The sequence below is a fragment of the Stegodyphus dumicola genome, chromosome 4 (genome assembly GCF_044657685.1).
Source record: "Stegodyphus dumicola isolate Sdum_Otavi_A_Nest chromosome 4, ASM4465768v1".
In the NCBI taxonomy this organism is placed as follows: Eukaryota; Metazoa; Arthropoda; class Arachnida; order Araneae; family Eresidae; genus Stegodyphus; species Stegodyphus dumicola.
This window is the reverse complement of record NC_140771.1, coordinates 239,586,817-239,600,860: the sequence shown is the minus strand read 5'-3', so window position 1 is coordinate 239,600,860 and position 14,044 is coordinate 239,586,817. Positions and strand designations below refer to the sequence as shown.

Sequence of the window (14,044 nt, the reverse complement as noted above, 5' to 3'; positions counted from 1 at the left end):
CAACAGACAAATAATTATTGTTATTTTCATTAGAAAATATTAAATTACTATGCAGAGTATTCTGAGTTTTAACCAATTCTTAACGAAAATCTATCTTTAAAAGCATTAGCAAATTTTATTTAAATTTTAAAAGCACAATCTTTATAACTACTCCACCTTAAACAAAATTGAAAAAATACTTTTTGTATCAAACTCTTAAGAGCAAGCATCTCAAGTTGCCATTAAGGTAAAGCATAACTCTGTTTCCTTTACTTTTGGCTCGCGATACTTAATTTCTTTTATCGTCTGCAAATGTCATTTTAATTTTACAGTTCATGAAACTTTACATCGAAGGTAGTTTTATTCAGAATCTATGCGAAATTAAGGATGCTGTTTTGTCTAATTTTAAATTTTATGTTTAGAATACTTTTTTTTTCCTATTTGATAATATTTATTTGATTAAACACATCCATAATATAACTGAAGAAAGAAGTGAAAGAAATATTGATTTGCCTTTCAGATGCTTAGAAGACAAGAATGGAAAAGAAAAATTGTAAAGCAGTAAGTCATAGATTTTTTTTAAAAAATCATATATTCAATTTCTACATAACTTTCAGTGAAAAGTTTCATATTTGTTCACCTAAAGCATTGTTGCTTAAAACGCTTCAAAAACGAAAAAACGCGTTATATATAATTAATCGTCATGTTGGCATTTCATTCGGCATGTTGAACTTCCGTAAATTTAACGCTTTAGGGTTTTCAATCAAGAAGTTCAACCCTGGGAGGCATTTCGTATTTTCGGGGGGGAGCATGTGGTCAGTCTTAATTGCTAAATATTTAGTTTTAGTTTATGTATATAAAATGTACTTTTATTCAGATTTTGGTATTTTTGAACATTTTCTGTATTATTTGCTGTTTAATTTAAAAGACATTAAAATCAATTAAATTTAAATAAATGTATGCATGTATTTTCGAGTTTTGGAAAGCAGGGAAAGGTATTATCTTCTAGCAACAGTAAAAGAAGTGCATTGCGCAAATAAGATTGAGACTATATGATTTAAAGTATTTTACTTTATTTATGCTTGTATCAGCTATTGAAATTTATATCTTTCAGAAAATAAGTACATATCAGAGTGGAAAAATTTTTCTTTCAGGAAAACATTTGTATTAAAAATTTGTGTTTTTTAAAACTATCATTTTCACTAATTTTTACTTCCTTGTACGAAGTATATATATATATATATATCCACTCTGTTACTCGGCTCAATGAGCTGTTTCTTTATTCTTATATGTTTGTAAATTGTGCATTTTTTGCTTTAAAAATGATTGAATTATGGTGTTCTTATCTTCCAATTAAGGTTGTTATGCCTTTACTTAACCTGCATGTTATAGTTGTAGAATTATCAACAATTTAAAAGTTGTTTAAGTGTGGTTAAGCCTAATTTTTTATCATAGCAGCCATATTTGTTTACATTTGAAACTTAGCATAATAGTGGATTTGTTGTCATTCTAGAGAAACTGTGCTTCGCAATAACAAAGTAGCGTCTTCTTTTATTATTGTGAATTAAATTATGCTTAATTAATTCTGGAATTATCATTTAAGTTATTACATTATCCTATATATTGACTCAACATAGCGTCCACAACGAATTAAGTCAGGTTCTACTCCTTTAGCATCTTTTTGCCGAAGGAGACCAAAAGTAAACTTTCAGTTTGGGGCGCCAAAAAATCTGCCTTCTTGCGCGATGGCCGAACTGCTTGTTCTTTGCGTAGAAACTGTAATTTTAATTGTAAAAAAAAATGTATCACTTGTTTTACCTGTATTTGGAGTTTTATGTTTTTCTCTATCTTTCAATTTTTAATGTAGATATTTTGGGGTTTTATGTATTTTTTCTTTGTCGCGAAATGAGAACTGAATTTATTGAATGAGAAATATATCTCTGATGAAATTCGAGGAAATAAGTTTAAATGAAAGGCAGGTAAAAATGCGTATAATTTAATATTCTGTCCAAAAAGGTCATGTGATGTACACATCAGATTTTTTTAATTTGCACTTTGGTAGACCTTTTTAATGCGTGTTTTATTTTCAAACGGAAGCACAGTCTACTGCAAATATGAATATTATAGAAAATTTTTACAAGAAAATAGTTTGGACTTTGTTAATAAAATTTATTTTACAAATTTAATTAAAAATTGTTTAGGCTGCGAATGCCTTAAAAGTTTTAGTTCAAATTACTTTTCATATATTGTACTAGTTAACTAATAAGTACGGAACTAATATAATCAGAAGAAGATTTTAAATCAGACCGACAAGGAGGGAATCTGACACGAATGCGTAAAACTTATGCTATAAAACAAGCTAAAGTATAAATTTTTCTATGTAACACCAAAATTCTAGTTGCTAATTCTCAAAGCGTCTATTTTATAAAATCCGTAGTTAAAAACTGAAAGTAGTTGCTTTTAAATAAGTGAGTCGCGTTCACTTTTACAACAGTAACGCATTCAAAGATACTGAGGGTTTTAACGAATAGAAGCATTTTTTTGAATAGAGTTATTTTGTAATATTCGCAATTCAGCTTATAGCTTGGCTTCTTTTGATGCGGGCGTAGTTTGGTCAGACCTAAATTCAAAAAGTACTAATTACTACAGTAGTAAATTCAACAACATAAATTACTGCGCAAATAAGTTAATTTTGGAAACTCATTTTCTACACTATCATAGCTACTTATTTCTATATAAACTTATGCTAATACATAAACAATTGTTTTAAAAGTTAATTATTCGGCTAACTGTTAAGGGCTCAATAAGGCTAAGGACTCAAATAACAATTTGTCTTATTCTGCTTATATTTCTATACCAAGATACAGGATTTGTCCTGTAACGGGTCTCATATAATGCTATTATCATTTCCAAGATAAACTGCTTTTTTTCTTTGTAGAAGTTCGTAAAGTACTTAAAGTTCAAACACTGTGTGTCATTTCGTAGTGCCAGTTTGGATGCAGACACATATGTGCAAATCAAGTTAAAAGAAGAAAGCAATATGCATTGAAGAGAAAATTCTCGAATGCATTTTACCTCAAACTCACCTCTGCAATAAGGTGCGTTTATGATATCGATCCGATAATGCTTTCTAAAAGACGTATATGCTTGCATACATGATTTCAACTTTTTACACTAGAAAGCAACTTTAAACGACGCTAATGACACACTTGGGAGTTTATTGAAAAGTGAGATAAATTGAACCCTTTGAGAACAATTCCTCTGTAGGTATCTTCGAAAGAACAACAGAATTAAATTCTAGCATTTGTGCATTCTTACTCATCGGCAGAAATTATATTACAGAATAGAGTCAGAAATTAGATTCTTCGAAATAATTGTAAGACGCGATTATCGACGTTTATTTTGTATGGCTAGTTAAAAGAGAAAAAAATCATTGCCACGAATTCTCTCTCTCTATGTATATATATCTTTATTATATACGGCTCAAGTGTCTGTTCGTCGCCGATAGTTTATTGGTTGCTTGCGTAACTGTACTAGCCAATGGGGAGAAGTCGCCATGGCATTCAAATAGTGCATATACACTGATACCATACATGCAGTTATCATTGTTTTAATTAAATTATCATGGTATTTAAGAACATTTAAATATTTTTAATTCATACAGTTGTTGCTTATTATGTAATTAACTATATTTACATATGAATTACCTAAAAAACTTGCAAACGTTGAGAAATTACAGGAGACGAAACCTGTGCTTAGTACATCTCATCAGATAGGTTTACCCAAACTCCTATGCTAAATGTCCTTTCGCGTAAAGAGTTTAAAATTTTGCCCAATTTTATTCCGACATTGTGTTTTAATCTGAGTTTTCAGCTGAACGCAAACTGAGCGTGTCAGGGGAACGTCAACTTTTGTTTGCATTAGCAATCATCTGTTTTTGAAATGGTTTACAACTGAATGCAAGAGTTTGTGAAAGAACGGACGTAAAATTAAATGGATGGTCCTCTGCAAGGCGAGCTTAAAAATGATGGAAAGATCTACACAAGGAATGTTGTGTACAAAGAGATCTTTGACATATGAATTAACATTTTATTATTTAAATCACCTTTATTGATTGAGCTAGCGGTGGCTCTTAAGAAATATACCGCCAGTGGTTTCCTTCATTGAACTCTACTTTAAGCAATTAAGCAAGTAGAAGGGGGGAAACCCCGTGGGGCAGTAAGCAAAAGGGCTTCCTCACCGCCTGCCCTGGGTAATTCAGTTTGAATTAGCAGACACCTTTACGCAAATCATTTTAATTACAGTTTATAATATCTAGAACAGCGGTCATTTCGTATGACCGCCGGGCGTTCTAGTATATATATATATATATATATATATGTGATGTACCAGCTTTTGTCGTAGGTTAAATTATCAGACGAAAGTTTTAAAAAACAGTATCCATTTATTATATTTCAGGAGAAAATAGCAGTTACAAAATCAGATATCCGGAGTAAATAAAAAAGAATTACTAATAACTTTTTGTATGAAGTTTACTGCATCGTTACATTTAAGAAAAAGCCTCGATATTCTTTTGCGAGTCCTTTTATAGCCTCTGGAAAGGCGGAGCTTCCAAGAAATGACGTCAGCCTCGTCAGCCAATCCAGTTCGCTTTAAATATTTCCAGAACATTCTATAACTGTACGTGTAGAAAAGGCGGGAAAAAAAACTTGACTACGGGACTGTGGATTTAATTCCACGTACTTTCAAATAAGAGACCGTTGCCATTAAAAATGAGAAGAAGATACAGTTAGAATTTTAAGTGTATTCTTGAATATGGAATTTTATTATTACATATATATATACTTACAACCTAGCTTACTTACTTTGTATTGTACTTACAACCTAGCTTATTAATTATATATATATATATATATATGCAGAGAGAGAGATGAATAATTTATTTTAGCGAAATTTGATGTAAATTGTAGTATTTTTGTATAATGTAACATGGAAGGCCTCAGCCGGAAAAATAAGGTTACAGGAGTCTATGGAGGTAAATAGATATTTGGCCCCACTGACGAGATACCGCAAAGTTTGTGATGGTTTTGGCAACTAAATTCTGTCTGCAAGTTTGGAGAGAAATCGCCAAAAGTGGAAAAAAAGTTCTATCTTGGGGACCATTTGGTGACATTCTGGTCCGATCTCTGTATAACTGTAACTGGTCCTGCTTCTATGTAATTGTAGTTCTATCCAATCCTAAGTAACTGTGTATACGTCTCAGTAATTTCGAGAAATTGAAGGTACTAGAAATTTCTCGGTGCCGGAGAAAAACTTCATAAGATGAGAAAGAGCATCAGTCCTCTGTTTAGCTCAGAGCTGATTTCGGAGCTCAGCTCAGAGTATTGAGAGACCACTGTGGGAGCTTAGCAGTTCGAAGTAAGAACTACTAATTGTGCTCTGTTATACTTAGAAGAGCTTTACGAGTACTTTTGTGAAAAGTTTCAGAACTGGAAAGGGCTTCTTTTGGGAAAATAATTTTATCGTCATCGGTTTGTGTGCATTTAATCTATTTCGAAATCATTCTCACGTAACATTATAAAAATCTGAAAGGTTCATATTTTAATGATCGTACAAAAGGGCTCTTTTAAGGTTTAATATGGTTTCATGGAGCAAGTGAAAGAGGCAGACATTTTATAGGATATTAGATGGATTCGGATTTAGACTAATGTATTCGGATTTCTGTGCATCTTCTACATATTTGAAAAATGAAAAAATATGTAATATAAATTCAGTACTTACGTGTTTTCTTATCGACTGCAAAATTGGCTATCGTCGAATCATGAAAGTTGGCGGAGATCTAGGCAAAGTCGTGCCAATCGTTTCTGAAGAATGATGAAGGAACGTAATTTATTTATTAAATAAGCAGCCAGTAACTAGCCATTTTCGTTTCCGCTTTCGTAGAAAGGCTTTCATAGATTTCTACTATAGTATTAAGCTCCGGTGTTATAGACAGTTCAGTTTATAAGTATAGTTAACTTCCACTAGTAGTTATTTCATTATTGTGTTATTATTCACTGAAAACAGTCGACTGTTTTGTTGAGCATATTCAGCTGACCATTAATCGACAACTGAAAAATAAGAAAGGCAAAATCGTGTTTTGTGAACAACAGCCATTTTGGGATAATAATTTTTTACCCTACTATAATATGCATTTCGGGCATTCGATCGCGATTAAGGGGAGGGATATCTTCGTTGTGAACTGTCTAAGGGAAACTGGCTTATACATGGGGCAAATGTATAAGCCATTTAGCTTATACATGGTTATACATGGGGTTACACATGGGGGAAAGTGCCCTACAGTCATCCCCTTCACCGGGAATCGAACCTCGAACCGAACTATCAGTGCTCAGCGCTGGCAGGCACATCTGGGAATAGATAAATCATCTTACTAGTACACGAAAATAAAGAGGACAACAAAAATTGAGGTCGAAAATAATGAAAATCTTTCTGTAAATAAGCTACGATTTTGTAAGCACTCTAAGATAAAAACTGCAATGAAATTTGTATAACATAACCTATCTAATATATATTTGTAACTCCCGATCCGTTCAATGAAGAACACTGTGGGAGGAGAATTTTAAATCCTATGTCGAAATTGTCCAAAAACAATTCATCAGAGAAAACATGCTGCAAATGCAGATTTCATTGGAATTTCAGCATAAAATCCGTAATCTCGTTAACTACCTCTACTGTTATTATGCCGCACAAAAATCAATAAATTCATATAAGCAATCCATGGTCCTTTGTTAACTGTACTAGCCGCCAAGATAGTTCGAATTATTCTAACTTAATTAATGATCTTTCAAGGCAAGTTAAAAATGACACTAAAAGCTTCAAATGTTTAAATTACACATACAGGTAAATTTTTGCCTTACAGGAGTGCAGCTTCTAACATAAATATTCCTAACCGAATGTAAAACTTTCCTAAGTATAAATACAGGAATCGGGAAACCGTATTAAATGTCAGAATTAGTTTGCTAATTTTTTTAGTTTAAATTTGACATCGCCGAAATATGAATAAATGTTTTAACCGAGTGCTGCACATTTAGATGCTATAGCAGTCCCCTATACAAATGTTCAATGTTATAAGACTAATCATTTTTTAGTTATGCGAGATAGATATATACGTACATGTACGTACTTATAGACGTCATGAAAAAAATCTCATTTTGAATCCATTTTACAATCCTTTTTGAGGAAACGAGTCCTTTATTCTGTCCATACGTACAGACATCATGCCAAAAAGTGTCCAAATAGATTCTGAACCGGTCAGAGTGGGTATTTCTGTTGAAATATGACACTCGAAAGTTTTCGCGATTACAATATTTCCTTCTCTTTGTACTAGGAAGTAAAAAGAAGAATACGTATAATGATTAGAATGAGTGCAGGTACTCTTATTTAACGGATTCATATGCTAATTTGTAAAAGCAGATAGATGTGAAGATCTCGTTTATTGCCTTTAAATCGCTTTTTAATCAAAAACTGACGCCTTAATTTTGAAAGTAAAATTAATTATCATACCCTTTGCGGACTGTGAGGAAGATAAGCATATTTTATTTTGCGTCATATCTGTACGTAATGACAGAATAAAAGACACTTTTCCTTCAAAAAAATTATAAAACTGATTTAAAATTAATTCTGAAGAGAATTTTTTGTGGCGTCTGTACGAACGTACGTTCGTGCGTACGTACGTATCACGCATAACTCAAAAACGAGTAGCCTCAGAACGTTGAAATTTTGTATATAGGACTGCTATAACATGTAGATGCGCACCTCGTATTTTGGTTGCAATCGGCCGCGCCAAACGCATATAAATATATTTATATATATATCCACTCTATCACCCGGCTCTGTGATCTCAGTTTCTTTACTCTTATATGTTTGTAAATTGTACATTTTTTGCTTTAAAAATGATTGAATTACGTTGTTTTTATCTTCCGGTTAAGGATTTTATGCCTTTAGTAAATCTGTGTGCAATATTTTTAGAATTATCAGCAATTTTAAAGTTGTTTAATTGCCGCTAAGCCGGTTTTTAATGGCGGACATTGATGTTTACATTTGAAACAGGAGACTAGTGGATTTGTTGCCAATCTAGAAAAACTTAGCTTCGCAACAACAAAGATAACGCATTCATTTATTATTGCCAATTAAATCGTGCTTAATTCTTTTTGGAATTTTTTCGTGGAAATAAGCGTTTGAGATTTACTTCCTAATTTTTAATATAGATATTTTGAGTTCTTATGTATTTTTGCCTTCTCGCGAAGTGAGAACTGAATTAATTCATTTGAGAAATACTCAATCGTCTGTGAAAAACTGTTTCTTTTTTGTTTTGCTTGCTTAATTTATTTTATACATAGTTCTAGCTTTATTATAGTATTTGAATAGAACATGGCGCAACGTTTAGATAATTCTTTAAATGATATACATTTTGTGCATTCTGAGTTATAATATAAATGAAATATAATACTGTTAAGTAAACCTAGCGCCAGAGTGTCGATATGGTAAAGAAAGTGAATTTTAAAGAATGCATTTATTCTATTGTGGTTTATGCGCTGTCGGAGAAGTAGATTTAATTCAATCCAATAAGTTTAAATGAAATGCAAGAAAAAATGCGTATAATTTAATATTCCGTACAAGGAAGTCATGTGGTGTACACATCAGATTTCGTTCTTACAGTATTGCCATTGCTCGCTTTGAAATCTTTAAGTTTGTTAATCAAAAATTCGTTAAAGTGTTACAAAATATGAAATGAAATCGATAATAAAAAAAATTTCAAATTCCAAATTCGGGCTTCCAGATGCCTATATTCTGTGGAAGATTACATTATTCAAAATTCGATGGCTCTAAGTACCGCTGTTTTATCCCAGTGCGAGAAACATACATACATTTATGCAGATTCTTCATTATTTAATTTCTTTAAATACAACATAAACCTCTAATATTTCATGGCAACAATTTAAAAAGTGAACCGACATTTATAGTGAACCAACGCAAATGCTAAAACGAAATTAATAGTCCTTCAGGGCAAATTGCCCATTTGAATTAACTAGTTCCTATAAAAATATTGAACGGACTGTCTAAAGTTCTCTTACACTTTTTCTGTTATAAATGTCTTACTTTTTCACTCAATTTTTACTTTTTACTGTCACATTTATGATACGCATATAGCCATCAAAAATCACTTACTGGTTATCAAAAAGCCTTTTCGAGGGTCATTTGAGAATCCTGTACTTTTAAGCATATTTTGAAATTTTCTATTCGAAAACAGGCGACGAGTTTCGATTTTTAAACCGATACTACAAAATATTCCTTTCACTGCGTCGGCTTAAAATATTCGCTAGCAATCAGGGACGGGGATTTCAAGAAAGCACGTGAAAAAAAAAATGTTCGCGAAGAATTATAGTAGAAGTGTTAAGTGTGCCGTTGTTCGTGAAGTAATTGAACTAGTTTGGGAGGTGGAAATGTGACACATTTTTATATTCTGGCTAATAAGCCAGTAAATTGTCTGCTTATCCTGCCCTTGCAAATTTCTGTTTCAAACATGCATTTGTTTTGTAAGGAGGAAAAGAAATTCGCTTTGAAGTTGTTTCCTTGTATTCAAAAATGTTTAATACATTACTGAAATCCGAGCAATTGTTTTATCTCCTTTTAACTTAACAAATCTGTGCAATATCAGTCCAATTTTATTAATTTTCAGTTGAAACCAACAGCTAAAACCGAACAGTTAAATTTTACGTACTGTCGATTTTTGCGGATTTTATTTTGCTCTGTCCAATCACAAAAGTAAATACAAGAGACTCTCAGACGACATTTTGTTCTGTCTGTCGTCTGTGTTCCGTGGAACACTGAAGTTCTGTGGAAAATTCTAAAAATTCTATATTTTTCAATTTTTAATGAAAATATTTTGAGGTTTTATGTATTTTTGCCTTGAACTGAGAACAGAATTAACTGAATGAGAAATATATCTCTAATGAAATTCGAGGAAATAAATTTAAATGAAACAATGCAAAAAGTAATATAGTTTAATATTCCGTACAAGGAAGTCATGTGGTGTACACATCATATTTTTTATTTTTGCATTTTGGTGACTTTTAAAAATTGTTTGGCTTTCTTTTTTGCTTGTTTACTTCTGCATACTTTATTTAATGTTTAAAGATGGCTCTTAGTCGTAAGAAACCAACGAACAGCATTCAAAAATTGATGAATTTTTTATCGTGAGGATGGAAATTCGTTTCGGGATATCGCTAAATCAGTAAATTTATCCCTTTCTGTGTTGCATTATGTGATAGGATGCTTTAAAGAAGAAAATCGGATTAAAAATAAAGTAAGAAGAAGAAGTGCGGCAAAGAGGACTAGACGTGACTCAAAGTTAGAAAATCTGTTCAAATAATCCATGTTTGAATATTTTAAAGATTTCTACTGAACTTACTGAAAAGTTTTCTACTTCAGTTTTGATTAAAACTGTTCGACGAGTACTCAGTAAATCTGTTCGACTGATTATAACTGTTAGACGAGTATTTCAGCTGGATTACATAAGCTCTCTGCTCTAAGAAAATGTTTTGGAAGTGCAAAGAAATAGAAAGCCTAGACTTTTCTTCTCAAAATGATAAATAAGCCCGAAGTGAATCATGTCTTATTTGCAGATGAAAGCATATATGATAGCTTTGATTCCAATGGATGTATAATTGTATGGAGGAAAGAAATGAGGGGCTTTAATCCCAAGACCTTGATTGTTGATTGGTACAGCAAAGTATGGCGGTGGAGGTGTTCGTGTGTGAGGATGCATGTGAGCATCAGGATTAAATAATTTAGTATATATTAAGGGGACTCATACACCTTAAAACCCATAAGATGTTCGAATAGGTGACTGTTGCAAGAATTGGGATAACTTATTTATTTTAAACGCAATTACTACCAACTTTTTACAGCTGACTACATAATATAGCTGCTTTCTGAAATAATAATCAGAAAGTTTGTGTTGCCACAAATATTTTTATAATTTAATCCGCTTTGTGACAACATTTTTCGTCGTGTTTCTAACTTGCGCGCACAGTTTAAAACATTCTGTTTCATAATTTAATTCCATATTTAATATATAGCTTTTATAATATTTAAAAACTACTGTGAACCTAAAATTCTAAAAATTTCATGTTCAATTTTTATTTTATTTGGAGTTGAATTTATAAAATGTATTTTATTAACAAAATTTTTTATGTTTTCGTCCATAAAATTTTTTAATATTAAAATATTCTTCAGATTGTTGGTTCAGTTAGAAAATAGTGCCCATATAAAGAATTCCATCCAATTTCAATTATGTACCATTGGCCATTTTTAAAATATTATGCGCGCAGGGTGGAAACATGGCGAAATATTTTGTCACAAAGCGGATTAAATTACAAAAATATTTGTGGCAACACACACTTTCTGGTTACTAGTTTCCAAAGCTGCTATATTATGTAATCAGCTGTAAAACGTTGGAAGTAATTGCTTTTAAGATAAATAAAATATCCCAATTCTTGCAACAGTCACATATTCGAAGATCATGAGGGGTTTAAGGTGTACGAGTCCCCTTAATGGCACAATGAACCATGCTCTTAATTTAAATACTTTTAAAAATAATTTAAAATTATTCGCCCAAAATTTGCGTACTGGAAACAAATATATATATATATATTTTTTTATCAGGATAACGATTATAAGCACACGGCCCTCAAAGTTCGCCTTTCGTGTGTCTTTAATTGTCCACAATCTTCGAAAACATCAGCTCAGTTACCAGATTTAAGGCCAACACAACACATGTGGACAGAATTAGAGGTTAGAGTGCGAACATATAACATTAAAACTAAAACCGAACTAAAAACAGTAGTGATAGAAGAATGGAGGAATATTGATGCAGATAATTACAAAAGAAACTGGTGAACTCTATGCCCAGACGTTTGAAAGTTGTCATAAATACTGCAGTACATATAAAATACTAACTGACAGAAATACTACACTATTTACTGATACTTACAGATTTCTTTAAAGTGTGCGGAAACTTTTGTGAGGTAACGAAAACTATCCTATTATTTTTTTTATTATTAACTTTCCAATGTTCATAAAATAATTAATGTAGTTTTGTTAAGAGAAATTTATAGCTATTATTAAAAAAATTTCATTCTACAACATTAATTTTTATTAATGAATAAAGCAGCATTTCACTGACACCCGTAAGTGTATAAATACTTTGTGAGCCACAATATATCACCATCGAAATTTCTGAAATATTTCGTCCCATGACGGTTTTCTACATAACTTTACGCATTTCAGTTAAACATTGCTACTGAAGACAGGGTTTCCTTTTTTTTTTTTTTTTTTTTTTTTTTAATATTTTGAGGTTCCCATGAAATATACTTGAGATAGATTAAATTGTCGTCTGCTTTGTATTTAATATAAAAGTCAGGTTTTAGACCCTTTCAAAACGCTTGTCAGTGAAAGTTTGGGGTTTTCCAACCATTATCAAGCTTACATTGGCTGAAAATTGTTGCACATCATAACAAAAATACAATCAATAATAAAAATGAGTTTTTACAAAATTCCCAACTCTTTACGAAATAAAGTTGAGCTAATACTTTACAAAATTCTGAAAACAGCTCAATAATTTTCAATCTAGCCATTTTTATCGAATATATTTCTTTATTTAATTATGGAACAATATGAACTAGTTATAAATGCAGTAATATTTTTATCTTTTCAACATGCCTTCGTGGTGTAACAGTTAGCACACTCGACGCGTATTCGAAAGGTCCAGATTTGTGTTCCCGCAAGAGCATTGTACATTTTTCACGTCTCAAGCAACAAAATAACCTAGTGTACCTACAGTGGCGTCCGAACTAAAAGGTGGCGGATGATGATTCTGAAACACCAGGATTTGACGAGTGTTCCCCGTAATTCCCACTGGCCCTTTAAAAGGAGGAGTATATAAAGCATTTTATCCCCCCTTTCTCCATGCCTTCGTGGTGTAACGGTAGCACACTTGGCGCGTATTCGAGATGTCCAGGTTCGAGCCCCGGCGAAGATTCTGCAAATTTTTCCCGTTTTCTGCTTCCAAAAAACCTTAATGTTGGCGCCCGAACTAAAAGGTGGTGGACACTGATTCTTCAACTCCAGGATTTGGCAGTTGGGTCCCCTAATCCCCAGTCTCCCTTTAAAAGGGGGAATATATAAAGTACTTTCTTCCTCCTCCCAGCATGCCTTCGTGGTGTAACGGTCAGCAGACTCGGCGCGTCTTCCCGAGGTCCAGGGTTCAATTCGCGGCAAGGGCATTGGACATTTTTGCTATCTGTTTCAAAATAACTTAATTACACTACCTTGTGAATTATTAAATTTGTTGCAATCAAATTTGAATCGTACGCCTGTACTAATTAACATATCTTATAATTAAAATGCAAATTTGTAGAAAATTCCGTAAGACTTCACTTTTCTTGTACCGGTTTTGATGTTACTGTAGTGAGACAAAGATTTATTCATTTTTGCCTTAAGATATGAAATGCCGTAACTACAATTAAATCGATTTACTTTTAATTAAATAAATATTCAGCAAAGACTTGGAAAGAACTTTATTTTTATTTATAATTTCCTGGCATTGTTTTACTGATTACAAGAAAAATAAATCGACCCTAATCCTTACCCAAGTAAAGATATTTCGCTAGGAGAATAAAACTCCAGAACCATTTTCAGAAATGCATTTCTGACTCGAATAAAACTGCAGTATCTCTTTAACAAATCGTCATACATTCTACAAAAAACGTAGAATGGCTTACTTCCTTAAGATCTTCTCAGTTAGCTTCCGGCAGTCTTGTTCCGTTAAAGATTTAAAGTAATTGGGCTGAAAAACAAAAGTAAAAGCTCACAGTTCCGTTTTAAGTGCAACTCATTCTTTCGTGCCACGAGAAGTTTAGCAGTTTGGTTAAATTTAGTGTTCGTTTAATTTGCTGTTTCTCCTGCAAATGATATTTCTTTTATCTTAAATTTGATTTAGAGA

The 14,044-nt window shown here is 32.2% G+C and overlaps 1 protein-coding gene across 1 annotated transcript in view; it reads left to right on the top strand.

Annotated features, from left to right (window-relative positions):
* Positions 1–499: 499 nt before the first annotated feature.
* LOC118200702 (cardioacceleratory peptide receptor-like) overlaps positions 500–14,044 on the top strand; it is a 264,792-nt gene continuing 251,247 nt past the window's right edge. The window contains exon 1 of the mRNA XM_035372663.2: positions 500–540. The gene's annotated coding sequence lies outside the window, so the exon portion shown is untranslated. The remainder of the gene's footprint in view (positions 541–14,044) is intronic.